This window comes from Musca autumnalis, unplaced genomic scaffold, assembly GCF_047663935.1.
Source record: "Musca autumnalis isolate F117 unplaced genomic scaffold, ASM4766393v1 scaffold_2, whole genome shotgun sequence".
NCBI lineage: Eukaryota > Metazoa > Arthropoda > Insecta > Diptera > Muscidae > Musca > Musca autumnalis.
Window position 1 is genome coordinate 230,920,812 of NW_027411755.1, and position 22,720 is coordinate 230,943,531.

General features: G+C 35.4%; 4 non-coding genes across 4 annotated transcripts; 2 read left to right on the forward strand and 2 right to left on the reverse strand.

Annotated features, from left to right (window-relative positions):
• Positions 1–18,508: 18,508 nt before the first annotated feature.
• On the reverse strand, positions 18,509–18,580 carry TRNAH-GUG (transfer RNA histidin (anticodon GUG)). Its single transcript has one exon. It is a non-coding gene; the product is annotated as a tRNA-His (tRNA).
• Positions 18,581–20,566: 1,986 nt separating this feature from the next.
• Positions 20,567–20,638, forward strand: TRNAH-GUG (transfer RNA histidin (anticodon GUG)). Its single transcript has one exon. It is a non-coding gene; the product is annotated as a tRNA-His (tRNA).
• A 1,446-nt stretch (positions 20,639–22,084) lies between these two features.
• On the reverse strand, positions 22,085–22,156 carry TRNAH-GUG (transfer RNA histidin (anticodon GUG)). The gene has a single exon. It is a non-coding gene; the product is annotated as a tRNA-His (tRNA).
• A 223-nt stretch (positions 22,157–22,379) lies between these two features.
• On the forward strand, positions 22,380–22,451 carry TRNAH-GUG (transfer RNA histidin (anticodon GUG)). Its single transcript has one exon. It is a non-coding gene; the product is annotated as a tRNA-His (tRNA).
• Positions 22,452–22,720: the final 269 nt, after the last annotated feature.

The window sequence follows — 22,720 nt, forward strand, 5'->3', positions numbered from 1 at the left end:
AATGAACATGCAGGTGCCACTTCTTCTGACAATTCTCTGGGTCGGCACCTGGAAAATAAAATACAAAGTTTAAAAGGAGAAATGGATGATATTAAAAGGTCACTATTAGAACTTACAAAAGCCATAAAGGAAAAAAATAAAGTTACAGATAATACAAGAGAAATAATAGGGGAACCTAGAGCAGGAACTAACGGGCATGCAGGACCATCTATGCCTAGGGAAAACAGTATTTCACAGGGCAGTACGTCTTCTAGGGGTATTTCAAATACGGCTAATACTACTAGTAATGATTCGAATGCTACCCAGACCGCCTCTAACCAAGTGGAAACCCAGGTTCCCGTCCAGAATAAGAACTCAGTGCCATTTGACCCTAGGAATGGTCTTAGAATCAGTAGGTTAGGATTGCATTTTGATGGCAGCTCATCCGGACTAGGGGTAGAAGAGTTTGTTTACCGTCTCGAGTATTTTCAACGTCAGTATGGAATACCTTGGTCCGAAATACTACGTGATTTTCCACTTCTGTTAACAGGAAGAGCCGAATCATGGTATTGGTTGTACCAAAAAACTAACCAATTCCATGATTGGGAAGACCTTAAGTACAACCTTTTAAGCCAGTATCAGTCGGCCAAATCAAATTGTGAGAGAATAACAGAACTAGTACAAAGGAAACAGCAACCGAATGAGACAATTGATACATTCTTTCACATTATGGGTCAGATGAGGGCCAAACTAGTCCAACCCTTATATGAATACGACATGGTAAAAATAATGAAAAGAAATGTCAGGGATAATGTGGCCAGGATTGTGTACCCGATACCCGTTTCGTCAGTAGAGCAGCTTCGTATTGAGTGCAACGAAGCTGAGAAACATTTCCTTAGGCGTGAGAACCGGCCTTATGTACCCCCTTCTCGACCAATCAAACAAGTAAATGAAGTTGAAGTCGACTATAGGAATTATGAGTTCTACGAACATGCAGAGTTCCAGGAACCAACCGAAGTGGGGGAAGTGGCTGCAATACAGTTCAATAGGCAGGGCAACCCAAGCATGACCTGCTGGAATTGTCAAAAGTCGGGACATATTTTTAGGGATTGCGACTCGACTACTAGGTCACTCTTTTGTTACAAATGTGGCAACCCTGGGACCAAAACCCCACAATGCAGCATATGCCAGCAGGGAAACAGGAACAGGGGCGTGGGAAGCACGGGGGGACCACGTCCGACTGTGAACCCCTAAGAATCATGCAGAACAATTCAAGAGACTATGGAAATCCAATATTGGAGAGCTTAGGCAACAAATTCAAACCAGAAATGCGGCATTATTTGCCTATAGAAATAAGAAAAGAAAATTATGAGAAAGTAAGGAAACAGATCATGGAAGAAAATTTGTCCACTTATACAAAAAGTCCCAAAATAGCAAAACTTCGTCAAAAGTTTAAAAACAAACAGAGGCAGATGAGACTTGTGGCTGAATCAGTAAAGAAAGTGAATCATATAGTCGATCCCCGATTGTACGCTGATGTTGAGATCCAAGGCATTAGAATACGGGGACTACTAGACACGGGAGCTTCGGTTAGCATTTTAGGAAAAAACTGCAGGGAACTGATTGAAAAATTAGATGTTATCATGAAGCCAATATTTTCTAATGTCAAAACAGCCGCTGGACGACAGCACAGGATACTTGGAAAAGTTAACATTGAAATTAGCTACAATGGGATAGTGAAACCGATAGAACTATACCTTTGTCCTGATCTTGACCAGGAGTTATACTTAGGAATAGATTTTTGGAATTTATATGGATTAACGCCTAATGTGATTAGAATAGACGAAATAGATATGGAAAAAGTACAATCGGATATGGTAACGGACGAAACTTATAAATTGCACCCCCATGAATTGTCAACTCAACAACAACAACAACTAAATGAGGTTATTTTACAGTTCGATACCTTTGAGGAAAAAGGCTTAGGCAAAACTTCACTGGAAAAGCATACTATTAAGCTAATCGAGGGGGCAGAACCAGTGAAGGATCGCCATTATCCTCTGTCTAAGGCAGTTCAGGCCATTGTCTACGAAGAGATAGACAACATGCTCCGCTTCAAGGTAATCGAAGAAAGCGAAAGCCCATGGAGCAATCGCACCACAGTAGTTCGAAAGCCGGGGAAAAATAGGTTTTGTCTTGACGCTCGAAAGCTTAATAAATTGACTGTCAAAGACGCATATCCACTACAGAACATCGACGGTATATTGAGTAGGATCGACGAAACTTACTTCATCAGCAGCGTCGACTTGAAATTTGCCTTCTGGCAGATCGAGCTCGACGAGGACAGTAAAGCCTGCACTGCGTTTACAGTTCCTGGAAGGCCATTATACCAATTCAGGGTAATGCCTTTCGGGCTCTGTAACGCAGCGCAGCGCTTATGCCGCCTGATGGATAAGGTAATACCTCAACGACTAAAAGAGAACGTCTTCATATACCTCGATGATCTGTTAGTTATATCGAGCGATTTTCAGGAGCATTTGCGACTCCTATCCGAAGTAGCATTGTGCCTAAAAAGAGCCAACCTAACTATTGGCATGAAGAAATCACAATTTTGTTTCAAAGAACTTAAATACCTTGGCTTCATCATTGGTCAAGGTAGATTAAAAACTGACCCAGATAAAGTGAAGGCCATAAGGAATATAAAAGTACCACGCAGTGCAAGGGAAGTCAGGAGCTTCTTGGGGACGGCTGGATGGTACCGCCGTTTTATTAAAGATTTTGCTACCATCTCAGCCCCATTAACTGATACGCTGAAGAAATGCAAGAAATTCGAAATAAATGAAGCGGCGAAAAACGCATTTGAAAGGTTGAAAAAAGCCCTCACTTCAGCACCCGTGTTGCGTCACCCTGATTTCGGGAAACACTTTTATATACAATGCGACGCCTCGGAGTATGGCATAGGGGCTGTTCTCTACCAGTTAAGTGAGCGAGAAGAAGAACACCCTATTGCGTTTTACTCGCAAAAGTTAAATTCCTGCCAGCGGAATTATAGCGTGACGGAGAAGGAATGTCTGGCGGCGGTGATGGCAATCAAGAAATTTAGGCCCTATGTGGAGATGATGCCATTCACCGTCATTACCGATCACGCCTCGTTAAAATGGTTGATGTCGCTAAAAGACCTGAGCGGACGACTAGCTCGTTGGTCTCTACAATTACAGGCATTTAATTTTGAAATTCTACATCGAAAGGGGTCGGAAAATGTGGTCGCTGATATGCTGTCCAGGGCCCCCACAGAAAACCAAATTGATGAAATCGATATTAAAGATTATCTAGAGTTTGAATCCGTGGAATTCGAGGGGGAAGATTACCTAGACTTGATAAAAACCATATCTGTAAACAAAGAGAAGTTGCCGGATCTAAAGGTGGAAAATGGCATGATTTATAAGAAATGCCTTCCAGACCCTGAAATTGCGAACGAATGGCAATGGAAGCTTTGGGTACCCAGTGCCATCACAAATAAAATAATAGAAAAGTCACACAACTCTACTACATCATGTCATGGTGGGATTCATAAAACCTTAGAACTCATAAAGCGATTTTACTACTGGCCAAACATGAATAATCAGGTCCGACAATACATAAAAAAATGTCAACTTTGCCAGGAAGCCAAGCCAAGCAATAAAAATCTGATGCCAGAAATAGGGAAAGAAGTAAGGACTGACCGCCCGTTTCAAAAATTGTATGTTGATTTCTTGGGGAAATACCCCAGATCGAAGAAGGGAAATACTTACATTTTTATCGTGGTTGATCATTTTTCGAAATTCACCTTTTTAAAAGCCATGCGGGATGCTACAGCTGCGAATGTAATCAAATTCCTTATTGAAGACATTTTTCATACATTTGGTGTACCTGAAGTCATCCATAGTGACAACGGGGCCCAATTCGTGTCTAAAACATTCCAGGAAATGTGTAACACTTATAAAATCAACCACATGAAAACGGCTTTCTATTCCCCGCAGTCTAATGCCTCCGAGCGGGTGAACCAGTCCGTCATAACGGCCATTAGAACCTACCTAGAACAGGATCATAGAGACTGGGATTTGTACCTTAGCGAAATAGAATGTGCACTCCGTAACTCGGTCCATTCTGCGACCGGCGTTACACCCTTCTTCGCTCTGTTCGGGTATCACATGTATACCAGTGGTCACGATTACCATCTGGCCAGGAAACTAATGTCCATGACTGACCACGAAGTCAAAGAGTTCAAAAGACCGGACAAATTAGAAGTTCTCCGAAATAAAATTAAAGATAACCTGCACAAAGCCTATGAAAGAAGTTCGGAAAGGTACAACAGGAGGGCCCGAGTGGTAAGATTTAAGCCAGGTCAAGAGGTATACCGCCGAAATATAGTGCAATCGGACTTCTCTAAAAATATTAATGCGAAATTTTGCAAGAAATTCGTGAAGTGTCGAATTTTAAAGCCCGTTGGCGGAAACATGTACGAATTAGAAAATTTGAATGGTACTCCTATTGGTGTATACCATGTAAAAGATATTAAACAATAAAATGCAATATTGAGATAAACTGTGATACGATTAGGATAAGCATTTATGTTTGTGTTGTCCTAATGGTTTAGGTTTACCTTAATAGTGCAATAAATGAGTTAATATCTGTGATATACCCAGTACCTGATTTTCTGTCCGTGACCGTCCCATTTTTTTTTTGATTTATCCGTGATTTTACCCTGGTTTTTATCGTAATTATACATTCCTATTAGTTCCTATTTAACTCTAGTTCAACTTCACCTAATTATACACCTGCCTATTTAATCTATATTTATACACTAATCCTAAGTTTATTTTTACACCCATTATAATCATAACCACTCACCCGATGAATCCCAGATAGTGTCAGACCTCAGGCCCTCGTAATCAGTGCATAGTCCAGAACCCCTAGAAGAGATAAGGTAAAACAAAGTAAACGAATTCCAAACAAATGTGTGAGGAATACTTCCCTAAATCTTATTGCCCGGCTGATCTCAGGGTGTGGGAATTCCCCACGTTGAGACCAACAAGGCTAACTCCAGTAGAGGATCACCGCACACCATCACTGTCTTCATGCTTCGCCAATGATGGAGTTTTGTTGCGGGTCCTCGCAAAGGCAAAGACCACAACAACATCCAAAAAAAAAAAAAATCGGCGTGGGAGGTCCCTAGGGCGACACCATTCGGCCTTCGTGGCGGTGTCCAATACCACGTAATATCCCTAGTTCCCAGTTGCGGGTAAAGTTGGGGGAACTAGGGAGAGCTAAATAATCGCAGGATATGTTAATTGGGCACTGTTTGTGGGTAACCAATGGTTAGCCATGCCCAGGTTAATGGGGTTAGTTAGAGGTTAATTGGGCACTGTTTGTGGGTAACCAGTGGTTAGCCATGCCCGGGTTAGTAAATTTTGTTTTTTTTTTGTTGGATTAGTTTTATTAGTGGCACTGTTTGGGGGTAACCAGCGGTTAGCCATGCCAAACATTAGTAGGGGGTTGTTACTGGGTTATGTGGCTGGCCGGAAAATCTTAATTTTTTTTTGTGGCCAGACACTGGGGTGCGTTTTTTTTTGTTTGCCTGCACCTATGAGGTTTTTGGCAAAACCCATTGTTATTAAAGCACATGTGAATAAAGGCAACAGCCACCAACAAATCCTGTGGTGTTTGGAAATATCTTCGCTATTGATTATTTCCATTCTCAGGCTGAAGGTGGCTCATGCTTTCATCACACTTGGGGTGTGCTATCTGAAAATAAAAGAAAAAACATTAAAATAATTGAAATACAATTGTTTCTAGAGGAACTTTACTTACCGCCGCCTAAAACTGAATATTTTTTTCTTTGTCTCGTTTGTTTACATATTCACATTCGTTAATTTTGACAGAAAGTAGATGTTCGCATTGCCAACGTGAAAACTGGTATGAAATACACTATTATCGGCACAGTGGCCTGATTCTCTTTAAAAGGGTACCGGAGAGAAGTGTCGCTCTTAAATGTGGGGAATTTTGAACCAGGGGTACCGGCCATATTTAGAAAGGGACAATTATTTAGCAAATAAAAGAAGATAGAAAACAACTCTTCTGCAAAATGTCCGTTCATGGAAAGCTGCCATTGTTCGCTCCAAAGGCTATAAATTAGAGTAAATTTGCAGGAAAGTTTAGTTGGTTAGTTGGTGCTGAGTAGAGAACTCTGGAACATTATGTCAAATAATCTCAAAGAGAATTAATTGTGCAAGATAAGAGTGATTTTTATGCAAAAAAAGTATTAATTAATTTAAATTACCAGAGGTAATTAAGTTCAAAAAAATGAAATTACCCGTAAAGAAGTGCTAAATATTTATTATAAATAGGATTTGAAGCGGTGAAAAGTCTGTCCAGGAAGAAATTAAGCAGGATTTACATAATTTATACGCAGCCAGCGACATACAAAAGGTATTACAAAAAAGAGAGTGTTAAAAAAATTATTTATTTCATTTAAAATAAATAATTTTGTTTTCTTGGCTAGGCTGGCCGAATCCGAGAACTGGACGGCAGTTGGTACCTTGTGGAGTTTAGTTGAACTAACCAACCCTGGACATAACCCAAAATAGCAAGGTAGGAACTGTATTACCGAACAGTTTTATTATAACAATTATCCCAGTATCATCTTTGGTGATAACACCACTTCAATAAGCTCAGCACCCCTAAAGTATGCACATTATTGTAAAAGCAAGATAAATCATCAAAGTCTCCAAATTTGTTTTTATTAAGGCCACAGTGATCTGAAACCGACAAGAGTGATCACTGAATCAGGAGGAAATTAAAATTTATAAAAAAGGCCAAAAACACCAACGTTTGAGCCGATGATGAGGTTAAGAGTTTTCCAACGCCTTAATGATATTTAAACTACGAACATCATAATTGACAAATTACCTATAGTCATTGACATAATTTTGAAATTTAAGTTTAATATCCCAATTTGCATAAGTTTTAGATAACATATTTATTTTTTTTTTATATTTTTTGTGTTGACTTTATATTTTTTCTATGTATGTATGTTAGTATAATTTATCAACTAAATGTTTTTTTTTAAGTCTACTTTTCTTCGTATTCGTCATCAGTATTCTCGGGAATTTTATGCCCAGAAGTTCTAATATATTAACCCTCAGGTCAACTTAAGAAAAGAGCACTTTTTATTAGAAGACATTAGGGTGTTTCGAGAACAGAGAATTGGTAATTCTTTGAGAGTGTTGACGTCGGATTATTTTTTTGTCTTTTCTCTGAAAAGGGATAAAGTAAACATTTTGTTGACTATTTTGTGGTCCAGAGACCGTTCGATTTTGAATTTGACTGTTAGTCGTTACGATTTTTAAATTAAATTTTAGATTTTTTCATATTTTTTTTTATAAAACCTTGTTTTGATACCTATCGAGGTTCACAATACCATTTTTAGATATTTATGTTTTTATATATTTTTTTTATTTTTACTTTATAGATATAAACAAACAACAAAAAGCTCATTGCATATGATTAGAGAGATAATTTGTGTTAGATTTAGGATAATTTATAATTAAATAAAAAGATGATTATAACTTGATGTTAGAGATAAGGATAAAAATGATGTGTTAAAAATTTTACTGGAGGAATAAAAAGACGAGGTAAGTAGTGTGATCGGAGCGGTGTTTGGGGTCACTACGGATGGAAAAGAAGGACATAGTGATCATAGGTTGGGAGGGCTTAACCAGAGCCATCAGGTATGGGGTTCAAAGGATGATGATGCAGTTGTTGCGAGTTAGATTGCTTGTTGTCACTTCGTTTAAATTAATGTTGCGTGCTTAGGGCTAAGGGAGAGGGTTGGAACCTCACCCCAGGGAAAGCGACGGAGTAGCCGGTGTCCAGTCAGGACCATTAACCCCCTTAGTATCCGGTAAGGCCACGTAACAGATATGAGGTTGTAAAAAATTCATATCCCTAATAAACATACAACTTTATTCAAAAAGTACGGGAACGGAAAAACTGTCAAAAAAACGTGTAACAAATGTAAAAGTCGGTCTACCAGACAATCAGAAGGCGCAACCATGTTACTATTTTTTACACGCTCAAATTTGTCGTGTAAAAACTTTTTAAAGAGATCGTCATTCAGCGCCATTTTTGTTTAAAGAGAAGTGAAAATTTTACAACTTTTTTGTGTATACACATATATGGGAACAGGTTTTCGGGTAAAATGTGTAAAAGTGGTAAAAATTGTAAAAAAAATTAGTTCTGGAACAAAGCTTATATTGTTACATCCAAATTTGTACAAAAAGTGAGAGAACAAAAAAATTGCAGAAAGGTTAAAAAACTGAAAAACCGACATGAAAATCGAAATTCGTTTTTGACGTAATCTGATACATAAAGCTAAAATACATGCTCTGGCAAAATTTCAAGCTTCTACGTTCAAAAACAATTATGCTATTCAAGAAATGACATTTCGGAAAATGGGATAATATTACAGATTTTGTTGTAATGGAGGTTCTCAAAACTAAGCACTTCAGCCGTTTTTGTTTCACTACTAATTCCCCTTCGTATATGATCGATAATATCCCATATACTCGCCTTCATAAGATTAATATTCCATAAAACAGTTTTTAATTTTATAAAGTTTTTCGCTCCTCCTGTAAAGTTTTGGTTTTGTGGGTTACGTCTTCGGGCATTTATGGTGACGATCTTTATTATCCGATATTTCGATTACTATCGGTAATTATCTTCAGGGATCTATTGTAAAAACACAAGCTACAAATTAATTTAACGATAAATTTATAACACAAAAATGATAAATTACATGTTTTAAAGAGAGATGCGGCTATTCGATTCTAATGTCACCATCAAATTAATTGAATTAGGTAGTACTTGGCCTTTAATCTTTGACATGAAATTGAGCGTGAAAAAGCGGCATATTTCATTCTGTTCACACCTTTACGTCTGCGTTTATGAACTATTACCCCGGTTACACTATTGAAGGTTAACCCACTGGGTTTAATAGATCCAGTGGGTTAATCTTTGCTGGTTACACTTAGCTTTTCGAGGATATAAACTGTCAGCTGATGTTTGTTTACGTATACATACAAAATAACTAATAAAGTCGTGTTTTACACTTTTACAATTTCTCGTATGAGATATCGTCCCCTCTTTGCTCATATTGGTATATTTTACACACAGGGATACATTTTTGTATCATGGTATCAAGCGTACTTTTTGTTAAAAAAATGTCTTATGCAAAAAAAATAAATAATTTTATGATTTTCAATTAACTCTAGATTTATTAACTTCATAAAATCTCATGCGACCAATCGTAAACGTGTAAAACACGACAAACTCTGTTGCGAAAACAGTTGCAACTTTTGGTACTTTTTGAGTAGAGTTGGATTTTTTTGCACAAATACCGAATACAACACTATATTTTTGGTGGATTTATGCCGGATTTAAAATAAACCCAGTCGTGAGAGGATTTAATTTTTGTATGGCAAATCTGGTCAGATTTGACCAGATTAAGCAATAAATCCTCATGAAGTGGGTTAACCCGGCAAAAAGCTATAGTGTAACCGCTCTATATGTTTCTTAAGTCTTATAATTAATCCGTTTTTCGTTAGGTAAATTTATTACGTGTAACATTTCTAATGTGAATCGTTTCGTCCCAGGTAGCATTTGGAAGATTGTTTTATCAAAAATCACATTGCGGAGTCTTTTTAGAGTCCTATTGGTGATCAAAAATTGTTTAAGTCGCTTGTATGATCAGAAAGGTACTCGAAAGTGAATCCCTATAATGATTAAAAAGAGTTCAATTTAAAATACAACAACAAATGTGTAGCAATCACAAATAAATCATTGAGGCGTTTAAAATGTGACTATTTTTTCGTTATTTATTGTCACATTTTGATCTTCATGAAGACTGAAAAATGTTTAATCAAAAAAGGGTCATGCAGGTGTTTAAAAAGTGATTAAAATTATTTATCTTCTGATCATATTTTGAACAGATAGGTGATTAAAAACTGATTGTTTTTTATTTTTGTTTGGTTGTAAATAATTCTCATATACACTTTCTATAAAATTTTGATATATATGCAACGTTACGTGTATAGAGAAACACAACACATGTTCAGGTTTTGCCAAGTGAAATGAAGAAGCAACATAAAGGGGATAATTAAAAGAAATAACAAAGCAGAAAAGTCAAGTCAACAAAACAAAGGGAAGAAACAAAAAACAAAAGAGAATAAACAAGTAAGAAAAGCGTTAAGTTCGGTCGGGCCGAACTTTTTATACCCTCCACCACAAATTTCAGCCATTTCGGTGGATTAATCTGGCCACAACCTTCAAAATACCGAAATTCGGAAGGTACCGTTCTATGGGGGCTATATGATGGCGTGGACCTATACCTACAAGTTTTATACGCCTAAAGAAGACTAAATACCAAATTTCAGCCATCTCGGTGTGATAATGACGCTAAAACCTTCAAAATATCGAAAATCGGGAGATATCGTATTATGGGGGCTATATCAACACGTGGACCTATATAAACATTTTATGGTAGAAATGTTTCTTAGCCTCTGGAAACACAAAATACAAAGTTACAACCGATTCTTTGGTCAAATGGGTCTAATACATTCAAAATCTATTAAAATGACGCGTACTTTATAAGGGGTCTTATATGGGGGCTATACCAAAACGTGGACCTATATAACGCAACTTTGGTAGGAATGTTTTCTGGCCTCTGGAGACACAAAATACCAAATTACAACCAATTCTGTTGTCAAATGAGTCTAATACATTCAAAATATATTAAAATGACGCGTACTTTATATGGGGCCTTATATGGGGGCTATACCAAAACGTGGACCTATATAACCCAACTTTGGTAGGAATATTTTTTGGCCTCTGGAGACACAAAGTACCAAATTACAACCAATTCGGTGGTAAAATGGGCCAAATATCTTAAAAATTCCTTAAAACTACGACGCGTCACGCGTCATTTTGTATGGGGGCTATACGAAAGCGTGGACCTACATAGCCCGCTTTCAATACCAAAAGTCCTACGTAAATATAACATATTTTCCCAAAATTTCATCAACCTACGTCAATCCGTTCGGACGCTAGAGTGATTTCCACAGACGGACAGACGGACGGACATGGCTATATCGATGTAGAATTGCACGCTGATCAAGAATATATATACTTTGTGGGGTCTACAATGATTATTTCGAGTAGTTACAAACGTAGTGACAAACTTAATATACCCCCATCCTATGGTGGAGGGTATAAAAAGAATTTTTTTTAATTTATTTCGTCTAATAAAAACACTCATAAATGACTCCCTAAAGACTCATAAACGATTATGAACATGATTATAAGATGACTCGAAACTAATGCAGAGGAAGACTCATTTATGATTTGTTTAGAAGAGTCGCCTGAGGCTACATTTTCCTCCCGACAAAGGGGTCATTTATGATCAGAAAATGAGCTCATATTCCAGCTTTTTAATCGTGCAGTCGGATCAAAAAAGACTCGAATTTTATTATAATTTTCAAGAAATGCTGGCTGGGGTATAGTTATTTTCTTGTGATAGTATGTCAACATTATTAAAATTTTTGAAAATTTTGGATGTATGAACCGACAAAAATGTTGATTAGGATTAAAGATCAAAAGTTTTGCGGAGGATATACTTTAAGGAATGGATCGACATTGACCATTATGGATGTGGATCTCCAGCCATTACATATGGGGTACCTGAAGGAATGGACCGATATAGCTTATCTTTGAACTTAAACTATGTCTAGACAAAATATTACTAAGGCCAAATTTTGGACCGAGTCGGCAGATCCGTTCGAGAGTTATCTTGCGCTCCAACCACTACACACGGAGTCATATGGATTTTTTTCAACCTCTCACGCTATTTTCTTAGGAAGTATGGACTTGCCCCTGATGAAGCTTGTACCGTCGTATGGGGGACAGTGAATGCAAGTTGCTAAAATAAAAATCAAAGCGATTCGAGAGCAGGTCCTAAACTGAACTTATCTCAAATTTTGTGTGGGAGTGGACCGATTAAGTCCATATTGGAAACTAATCTAAGTCTGGTAGACATTTCACAATTTGTAATGTATGGACCAAATCGGTTACTCCCTTCAAGAGTTATCGTACGTACAAATTTTCCGAACATTTTCGAACTTTTGTGGCGGAGGTACCGGAAGGAGTGGACCGATATAACCCATCTTCGAACTTAAACTAAGTTTGGACAAAATATTACGAAAGCCAAATTTGGATCGAATCGATTGATCCGTTCGAGAGTTATCGTGCGCTCCAGCCAGACATTGCTCAATCGACTCCAAATTGTCTGAAATACATTTCGTCCAAACATACTTGGGGTCTAAACTCATTATTTCGATGAGGCACATTTTGCCGTATGAAAGTGTATAAACCCTCGTTAGCATAAATGCTGAGGGTATAATGAACAAAAACAGAAGAAAAAAAGCGAACGCTGACAAAAAAATTAAAAACTGTGAAATAAAAGAAGAAAAGTGAATTGTTATGTTTCCTTTTGACATTGCTACCAGATGAGCAATGAGAGCGCAATTTTGATAGTTTTCTCTTTTACCATTAAAAAAGTAAAGGAACAAAGCTCATATTTCTACAAGACATAGATCAGTAATGCGATTCTCTAACTCATTTTTTGAGTTACCAAAAAAAAATCGGTATATTTATGGACGAAAAGTTCAAATAAAAGTTGACAGCCGTCCCGCTTTCGGTAGAATTTTACTATGTACTTTTTATTGGTCGCTAACTTACCGACAAAAATCGTTAAGTACCGAAATTATAAGCATTTAAATTTTACCGATATTTGTCAGTAAACCAAAAAATGAATTGGAGAATCCTACACATAATTTCGGAAAAGTGCAGTTTAAGAGCTGCTTCTCGAATCGCTTTGATTTACATATTTATTTGCAGCAACTTGTATTTTCAGGGGCAAGTCCCTACTTCCCTAGAAAATGCTGTAATAAACAACTACTAAAACCATGTGTATTGGCTAGGTACAAACTCTGCATATTGTAATATTTCTTCCAATCTTATATTATGTGCGAAAATGGTGCTCATCGGTCCGCGCACTCCTTGCTGTACCTCCCCCACAAAAGTTAAAAAATATTTCCTAAACTTGTAAGTGTGATATCTCTTAAACGGTGGAACCAATTTGGATCTCGTAATATTTTCTCCAAACTTAAGGCCTCGACACATAAGAAGCGTGGCATTCTTGCTGAAGTCATATCTGATAAAAGACTAAACACCAAGTTCGACCTAATAAAAAGATTTCAGAATCACATTTAAATTCAGAACCTCATTTATAAGTGAGCGCACGTGGGCGCTCTCGCGACTGACGATGCTATACGTGGTGTGTTTGTTAGTGTGGTAGGTTTGATTTGTTAGTGGTGGTTGTTTAGGCGTGCGTGTCGATACGGAGGTGAGGAAAGGCAAAAACAATACATAGCAGCAAATCACCACATCATCGCCGGTTTTTGCAAAAAAAAAAAAAAAAAAACAATAATGGTGAATGTAGGGGAAACTAAAAATTTATTTTTGTATTTTAGAAAAGCATTCATACTTTTGCAAAAATAGTATTGTGTACATGAATACAAAAATGTGTCCATTCACCTTAAAAGAGGTGCGTTCAAATTATGGACAAAAAAAAATTATGAACGGAATTAGTAAAAAATTCATACTTTGGTTTTTTTCTGTGTAGGTCCATGTTTTAGGATAGCCTCCCGATTTTCGATATTTTCAGGAATTTAGCTACAATTTTTAACCGAACTAGCTCTAGTTTGACATTTTAGGTTCTTAGGGTCCACAACACTTTTTCAGCGAAATTTTTCAACATAAGCCTATTGTTTAGGTATAGACTCCATATAACGGTATCTCCCAATTTTCGATTTTTTGAAAATTATAACTACAATTTTTAACCTAACTAGCTGTAATTTGCCATTTGAGGTTCCCTGCATACACGAAACTTCTCAACTAAAAACTGTCAACATAGTTCCATATTTTGCTATAGGCCCCATATAACGTTACCTTCCGATTTTCGATTTTTGACTAAACTACCCGTCACTAAAAATTGTCATCTTAGGTGTGAGTTTAGGTATATCCATCATATAACGGTACCTCCCGATTTTCGGTATTTTCAGGGTTATAGCTACATTTAACTTAATTTGACTTTTGTTTTGGTTTTCAGGGCTCACAACACCCCTGCACCAAAAATTGTCAACATAAGTCCATGTTAGAACGGTACTTCCTGATTTTCGTTATTTTGAGGGTTTTAGCTAATTTTTTTTGACTGAACAAACCGTCATTTGATATTTGCCTATAATTTAGACAACGATTAGACTCAAGCCTTCTAACACCTTTAGCCAATCAATCAATTACTAATTTGGATTTTCCTACCCACAACATTTCTTTCCACAATGAGTGGCCTCAAATTGATGATGACATGGTGACAAACAGATCTCTTTATAAAAGCTTTATAATATTTCAATTCAAAATTACATAAAACCACATAGAATATGTTTGCGCCACGTACAAGCACACAGTAATGAGCATCCAAAACTAGATATCAAATTGGTAGAATCTGTTGATATGTATTGAACATTATTATTATTTGGTATCCTGCTGAGTGTGCGGGATGAGCCATTTCCCAGTTGGAAGTTGTCTGCTATGTGTCTTCAAAATTGTCTCCAATCCACTGAAGACGTCTCGACGACAGCCCTTTGCGATCATCGACGACATTTTCACACAAATGTCGCAAAACTCGTGCAGGACAAGTTGAGCGACAAGTTAAGTGAAGTTGTCTTCGTGGACGATAGAAGGAACATTAACTTGTACCAAGGAACATTGCAAGACATTTTCGTTCAGAATGTCACACTTCGCAAATGGAAGACTGACAAAATTTGGTGACACTGTCTTGTTTAATGACAATTTTGAAATTTTTCGTTGATGAAATGGTCATCGCAGATAAGATTTCCTACTGGGATTTTCTGTGAGAGCGTGTGTGTGTGCGTTGATTGTAACATAATTTGCCAATTTTATTATCTGGAAAAGTAGATATTTGGCTGGTCCATCTACCGCCTCCGTTCCCTTGCTGGCCCTCATCAAATTTTCAAAAAATGCCCTTATTGGTGGTCAATCGAACGACCAACCTCCCCATTCGCATCAATAGTAAGTAGATGGATATTAAAATCAAAATACAGGTACTTATACCAGATACAATTCTCGTGTGCACATTTAACATCAATAATATGAAAATGTGTGTAATAATTGTAATCTTTATTGTAATTATACGTTTTGTATTCGACGTCAACCGAACAAGAGTAACTGCCCACTTGCCCCTACAATTCCGCTGAAACTTAATATCCTTATTGGTGTTTTTTGTGCCGCAACTATCGACAATAAACATTGGAATAGTAGTAATACACGGTACATGCGATAATTACAACATGTTCCGAATATTCCCCCACATCTCCATGCGTATACATTTACAATGTAGTTTATTTGGGAAGAGTTAAACGTATGCTCATATCATAAAATTGTAATCTTTTTGTGAGAGATTCATTGAAATATGAATTAATTACCAATATGTCTGAAATACATATTACCTGTGGCCGAATTGAACTCATTGTGTTGTGAATGAATGAATGCCCAATATCAGTTTTGTTTTCAATATTTACAAACAGCCAAGCGACCATAATTTGGGGGAAAATTACTTTAACATTACAGCAATACAGGTTGTGGTCGTGTAGAAGGTTAGATCAAATAAATGTGGAGAATTAATTGGATGTTGTTGTTAAAATCCAATTATTAATTTTATTTTATATAATTTTGTGGGGACCAAACGTAAAAAAAGAGAGCCAAAGTAAAAAAGGTTGAAGTCGAAAGTTGCCGACCACAAGTCTTATGAGATGACAAAATGTGATACCGCTGAGTAAAAGAGGATGCCTTCACAGATTGCGAATGCTAGAATGCCCAGTGTGTAGATATATTGGAGTCGTGGACAAATGCATAAATCTGAGGAATGTTCTCGGAGTAATTTGTCCCCAATTTCCTGGTTCATCACACATTTCTATGCATTTTTAGGGCGACATTTTTTGTTCCCTATTTTTTATACTCTTTTAAATACATTATCGACGGAGAAGAAATAATACACACAAATGAAGATAGAGAAAAACAAGAAGACGCGAGAACCAACTTTACAACAATGGTCGAAAATCACATCAACAAATTAAAGAAGACTAGCAAAGATGCATTTATAATACGCACAGTGGCGCAAACGGAAACATTCATGAAATCGAATAAAGACATAATAATTTTGAATTCCGACAAAGGAAATGTAACGGTAGCGATGGACAATAATGAATATAAGGAGAGAATGATGAACTTGGTCGGCGACATTATGACATACCAGAGGATGAACAAGGATCCCACTACCACGTTACAAAAGAAAAACAATGAATTAGTCGAGGAATTATTTAAAAATGGTTATATCACAGCTATTGAGAGGAAAAGCTTAAAAACTGACGTTGCAAATGCTCCTAGAATCTACGGTCTACCAAAAATCCATAAAGAAGGGTACCCATTAAGACCAATATGCTCCTCCATTGACTCACCATCCAGGGAAATGTGCAAATATATAGTCAACATATTGAAAAACTTAACGGAAAATTCGAAATATAACATTAAGGACTCTTTGCAATTTAGGAATAAGCTGAAAAACTTGACAATTAAAAATGACGAAAAACTAGTATCTTTTGACGTTGTATCGCTTTTTCCTAGCATTCCAGTAGACCTTGCAATTGATATAATTGAAAGCCGATGGGAAGAACTGAAAGAATACACAAATATACATAAGAACTTATTTGTACGTATTCTAAGTTTCTGCATTAAAGACAATCGATATTTTAAGTATGAGAACAAAATCTACAAACAAAAACGTGGCCTACCAATGGGATCTCCAGCTTCTCCAGTTATAGCTGACATCGTTATGGAGAAGCTACTGGATACTTGTATTAACAAATTGACAACCAAACCGGCTTTTTTATCCAAATATGTAGACGATCTATTTGTAGTTATAAAGGAAAGTGCAATTGAAGAAACACTGCAATCTTTTAACAGTTATCATAAGAACATTAAATTTACTATCGAAATGGAAAACGAAAACAGACTTCCTTATTTGGATACAATGGTTATAAGGAACAACAAAGAACTTAAAATGAATTGGTACATGAAACCTACAGCGTCGGGCAGGATTATTAATTTCTTATCGAAACATCCGAAAAGAATAATTATAAACACTGCCAAAAATCTTATACACAGAGTGCTCACAATAAGCGATGAAGAATTCCACCAAGAAAACATACTCAAAATCAAGAATATTCTACATAAAAATAGTTTCCCAAGAAATTTAATAAACAGTCTTATAAAAGAATATACACAAAGAACACCAAATGAACAAAATATAGAAGAAAAAACCAAAAAAATATACAAATCCATAGTATATGTACCAAACTTATCTGAAAGAGTTGCCAATTCTAATATTTATGACAATAACAAGTATACTATAGCACACAAATGTTACAATACACTGAGCAATCTATTCACAAAAACCAAAACAAGAATAGACAACATGGAAAAATCTAATGTTGTATACCAAATACCATGTGGAGGTAATGACAAAGAAACATGTCAACAACAATACATTGGTACAACAAAAAATAAACTAAAAACAAGAATCTCAGCACACAAGTCAGATCTAAAATTACGACATCATCACGAAAAACCCAAAACCGCACTAGTGACCCACTGTGCACAACATAACCACCAACCCAATTTTGAGAGAGCGACAGTAGTAGGAAACGAATCTCACTACAAAAAACGATACACGATGGAGATGTTACATATTCTCAATGTACCAACAACAAGGCGTATGAACTTCAAAAGCGACGTCGACAACAGTGCTCTTTGTTACAGAGGTTTAATTAGCAAAGCTAAGAACATAAGGAGATCGCAATATTCAAATAAATAGTCAGTGCAATATTTACATTAGAAGACGATGGTAGTGATGCTACCCTAGCTTTAAGTAAATGCTTGTGTTTTTTATTTTTACGTGATTATTGCGAACTGTTAGTATGTTTTTTTCTTGTTATAGCTTATTAAACTACTGTGATATTCATGTTTTTTATATTTTTCTATATTTGTTACCTTTGTTGTAGATCATAATTCCTGAAGATGCAATTCAAGAAATTGCGAAATATCGAAAATAAATAAAAATGATTAATAACAAATGACCTCGAGCTTGATTTAATGCAAACAACATTGTATAACAAAAAGGTCGAAGAAAATTCAATATTTAACAATTATACTCTTTTATTGTAAATAAATATTCTTTCTATTGTAAATAAATAAAAAATACACCAACTTCATTCCGTGACAATGTTTCCTTGTGGAACATTGCCGTGACCAGGATTCGAACCTGGGTTACTACGGCCACAACGTAGGGTCCTAACCACTAGACGATCACGGCTATATGAAGTCTTGCTTGAAGCGATACTTAAATTGAAATTAAAAATCTGTAGGTACTTATTTTTAAAATTGATGCCGAAAAAATAATTGCAAAAAGTGAATGGATACACGAGATGTGTATCATACAACTAATCTGTTCCAGGAAAATAAATTAGAGTAATAAGAATTTTAATTAACTTCAAAATAAGTAAAATTGAATAAAGTAGTAGAAAACAACCATGAACGATACAACAAATTTACTCTTAAATCACACGCAGAGAAAAAATATGATTGAGCAACAATATTCGAAGAGCAAAATATGTATTGTAAAGATATTGTTAAATTCAAAAATAGTTTTTGTCAACTGTCTTTTTACCTGATAATTTGTAATAATTATTACTAATGTTGCAGATTTTGACAGTTGTATAAAGGAAAAGTTGCTGAAAAAAATGTTTCAGAAACATGTAGTAAGTAAAAAGACACACCTATTATTACAAATTACTTCCTAAATGTTGCTGAAACAATTTTCTCAGCAACTTTTCCTTTATACAACTGTCAAAATTTGAAACATTTGTAATAATTATTACAAATTATCACGTAAAAACACACAGCTAATATTGAAATTTGAGTTTCGATATCAAAAAAATTTTAACTTTAATAGAAACAAATCCCTTCGAAATTCATCAAAATATATTTTCTATTTTTACTATGGGAGAACTTTAAACATTGTCTGCAAATTTCATAAAAATCCCTTCAGTATTTTTGTAGACATACATATTTAAGAAATTAAATTTTGATTGATTTTTTGTCGATAAATGAATTGTCATATTTACAAACGTGTTTATCAAACATTTCCCCAAACATTTTCAGTTGTTTACGTGCTGTTTTTTCACGTAGTTATTTATTGAACACATAATAACTTTTATTTCATCGTCTTTTAAAAAGTTAGTTTCATTTTAGTTAGGTATAAAATACATACAAATTTTGATAAAGCTGTTTATCGGAATTTTTTTTCTGTGTACATAAGGTCGGAGACACAAACAAATTATATAGAGCCTATTTCCACTGACGGCCATCCCTGAAAATTATTATTGTTTTTATTATTATTGCTATTATTACAGTTGAACCTCGATTATCCGTGAATCGATTATCCGGGAACCTCCATTATCCGTGATAGAAAAGAAATGTTGGACTTTTTCCATTTCTTCTATTTTTCGTTATATACTTCATTGCCCAGGAGCACAAACACACTTTCCAATTAATCTGATTAAGCAAACAAAAGGTAAACAAACGAAAACTGGAAATTCTCCCGTATTACACAATTTGTGTATTTATGGTATCACAAAAACCATGGGGCAAAGTCAATTCATATGAATCTGAATCTGATGATGATGATATTTGGTCTGTTCCTTTACTTTTGAAAATGGTAAAACTGGCAAAAGTAGCAAAAGTTGTAATCTACTTCCATATGAATTGGTACCATACACATGTCTGAAGTAAAGCAACGCTTTTCGAGTAAAAAGTTGTAAAACTTGAAGATTCTTGCACGTAAAGGAACAGGGCTATTATGTATCCTTTTGAACTTTGGCGGATTACCGTAACAAATTTAATAAAAATAGCAAAATTTCATATTATGGTACAATATTATGCAATTTTTACTTAAAAATATGTTCAGAAACTGCATAATAGCATTGCCTCCATTATCCGGGAAAATCGATTATCAGTAATGCCTCCTCGAGGTCCGACTGTATTTATATTGTTATGTCAAAATTTGTAAACAAAGCAATTTGAAATACCAAACATATTAAAACTATGTACTAGAACATAACTCAAAGAGTGTCATAAATAAAAAAATGATTTTCCAGAAAAGGCATTTTATGTTAACTATTGAATTTTTTCCACCCAACTTTTAAAGATTATTTCGCTAAAAAATATGTACATACATACATAGCCTTTTCTGACTACTTGAAATCCAAATATAAACTTCGTGATATTAGAATTTCACATAGCCGTGATCGTCTAGTGGTTAGGACCCTACGTTGTGGCCGTAGTAACCCAGGTTCGAATCCTGGTCACGGCAATGTTCCACAAGGAAACATTGTCACGGGTGAAATTTGTTTTTAAAAAGTACATCATTTAAAAGAAATCGTAATAAAACACTTCGTTAAAAATAGAATAAAGCAAGGGTAAGGTTTTACAAAGGAATTTAAGCCTTGTTCACACGAGCCACCAATGTCATATGAACTGTGACTACATAACTACGGAATCGCTAATATATGACATATTTGGCATTTTTTCTTATGACATTTACGTTTTGTGTTCACACAAGCATAAAGGAAATTAAGTTATATTCATTCCATCAACACCTGCTTCCGTTATAGGATACTGCATTTATATGAAAGTTATTAAGAAAATGCAAATGTGAATTATTTAAACATTTTCGTCTTATTTTTTTTTGGCATGCACAAATACTTTGCAGAAATTATAGTTCTTGTTTTCAAAGTGGTTGATCTCTAGATGACTTTTCAACCAGTTTATAGTCAGTTTAAAAATAATCGATTTATTATCAATCATTTCATCAACTGGTTGATAAAAGTCCGACAAGGAAGTTTTTATTTCGCTACATATCGTCGGTGTTATGCTTAAGTGTTCCATACGCCATTTGCCCGTTTTGAGGTAATCGCATTTTAATGTTTAGCGTCAGAACTGTGTGGAGCTGACTAAAGCAAATACATATTTATATTTTTGACTTGAAATATTAATAATAGTATATAGAACATATTTGCACAAATTTAGAGGAATATGTATTGGAATGTAAAAGTTATAGAGATTTTTTTAAAAAAAGAATTTTTGTCGATTTGTTCCATATCCGCACTTATGACACAAATGTGAAATATTGTAAATCACATGGAACAAAGTGACAAACAAATTTTCCATATTTTCCTCAATAAATTAAATACTTCTAAATTGAAAATTAAAATTCTGATTTTTGAAATGTGTTTTTAAACTTCTAAGTTTTTAAAATATTAATTTCATAACTGAAAAAAGTTTATGCTTTTCCGTCGAGGCGTGGATATCTCGGAAACTAGAGCAGATAGGAGAAAGCCGACTAGAAATTCAGAAAGAGCATACCCTAGAAACCACCTGTATCTCAAAAAGTCAAAAATGGCGTATGGAACACTTAAGCATGACACCGACGATATGCCATCGATGGCTCGTGTGAACAAGGCTTTAGTAAACACAGTAGTCGTGTATTGTGATTAACAAAGTGCACTTCGTGCACTTAACCACGGTTAAATGGAATATAAAATGCCCAAGTTTTTTTTACAAAGCTTTACTTTCCTTGTTGTGTTGCAGCAATAAATTTTCTCGCATGATGGACCCCCCCCCCCCCCCTTTCAGCCTTTATTAGTAATTTTTATAGCTGTTCTTTGCAACATGTGGACCTAATACTGCTAATTTATTTATTATGTATATTATAAAAATCTTCTCTCCGTGACAAAGTACCCATTTTTGCGGGCCACTTTGCCGTGACCAGGATTCGAACCTGGGTTACTACGGCCACAACGTAGGGTCCTAACCACTAGACGATCACGGCTACGAGAAGTCTGATGATTTAACATTTCATTTTGAATTTGAACAGCGTTGTATTGCTAAATAAATTAAAATTGAAATTTGTGAAAGGTAATGAGAAAATGCAATTAAGTACTACTCCTTTTATTGTCATTAGTAAATGGCTAATTGAAATTAAATAGTCTAAAATTTAATTAAATCTGAATTTAAGAAAATCCAAAAATAACTTGAAAATAAGATTTCACATAGCCGTGATCGTCTAGTGGTTAGGACCCTACGTTGTGGCCGTAGTAACCCAGGTTCGAATCCTGGTCACGGCAATGTTCACACCAAAGAACATTGTCACGGGTGAAATTTGTATTTTTTACAGAAAATAATTTATAATTCAGGTGATGGAGTCGAAAAAACTAGTAAGTCATAAATTAAAAAATTGGTATGTGCTTAATGTATTTATATATCAGGTGGTGGAGTTGAAAAAACTTGTAATTTCATTAAATCAGCGTAGTAATGATTAAAGGTTAAAACACAATGTAAAGGAATAAAGGCCTAATTGAATTTTGATCTTAAATTTCTTTATTCTTTTCCATAG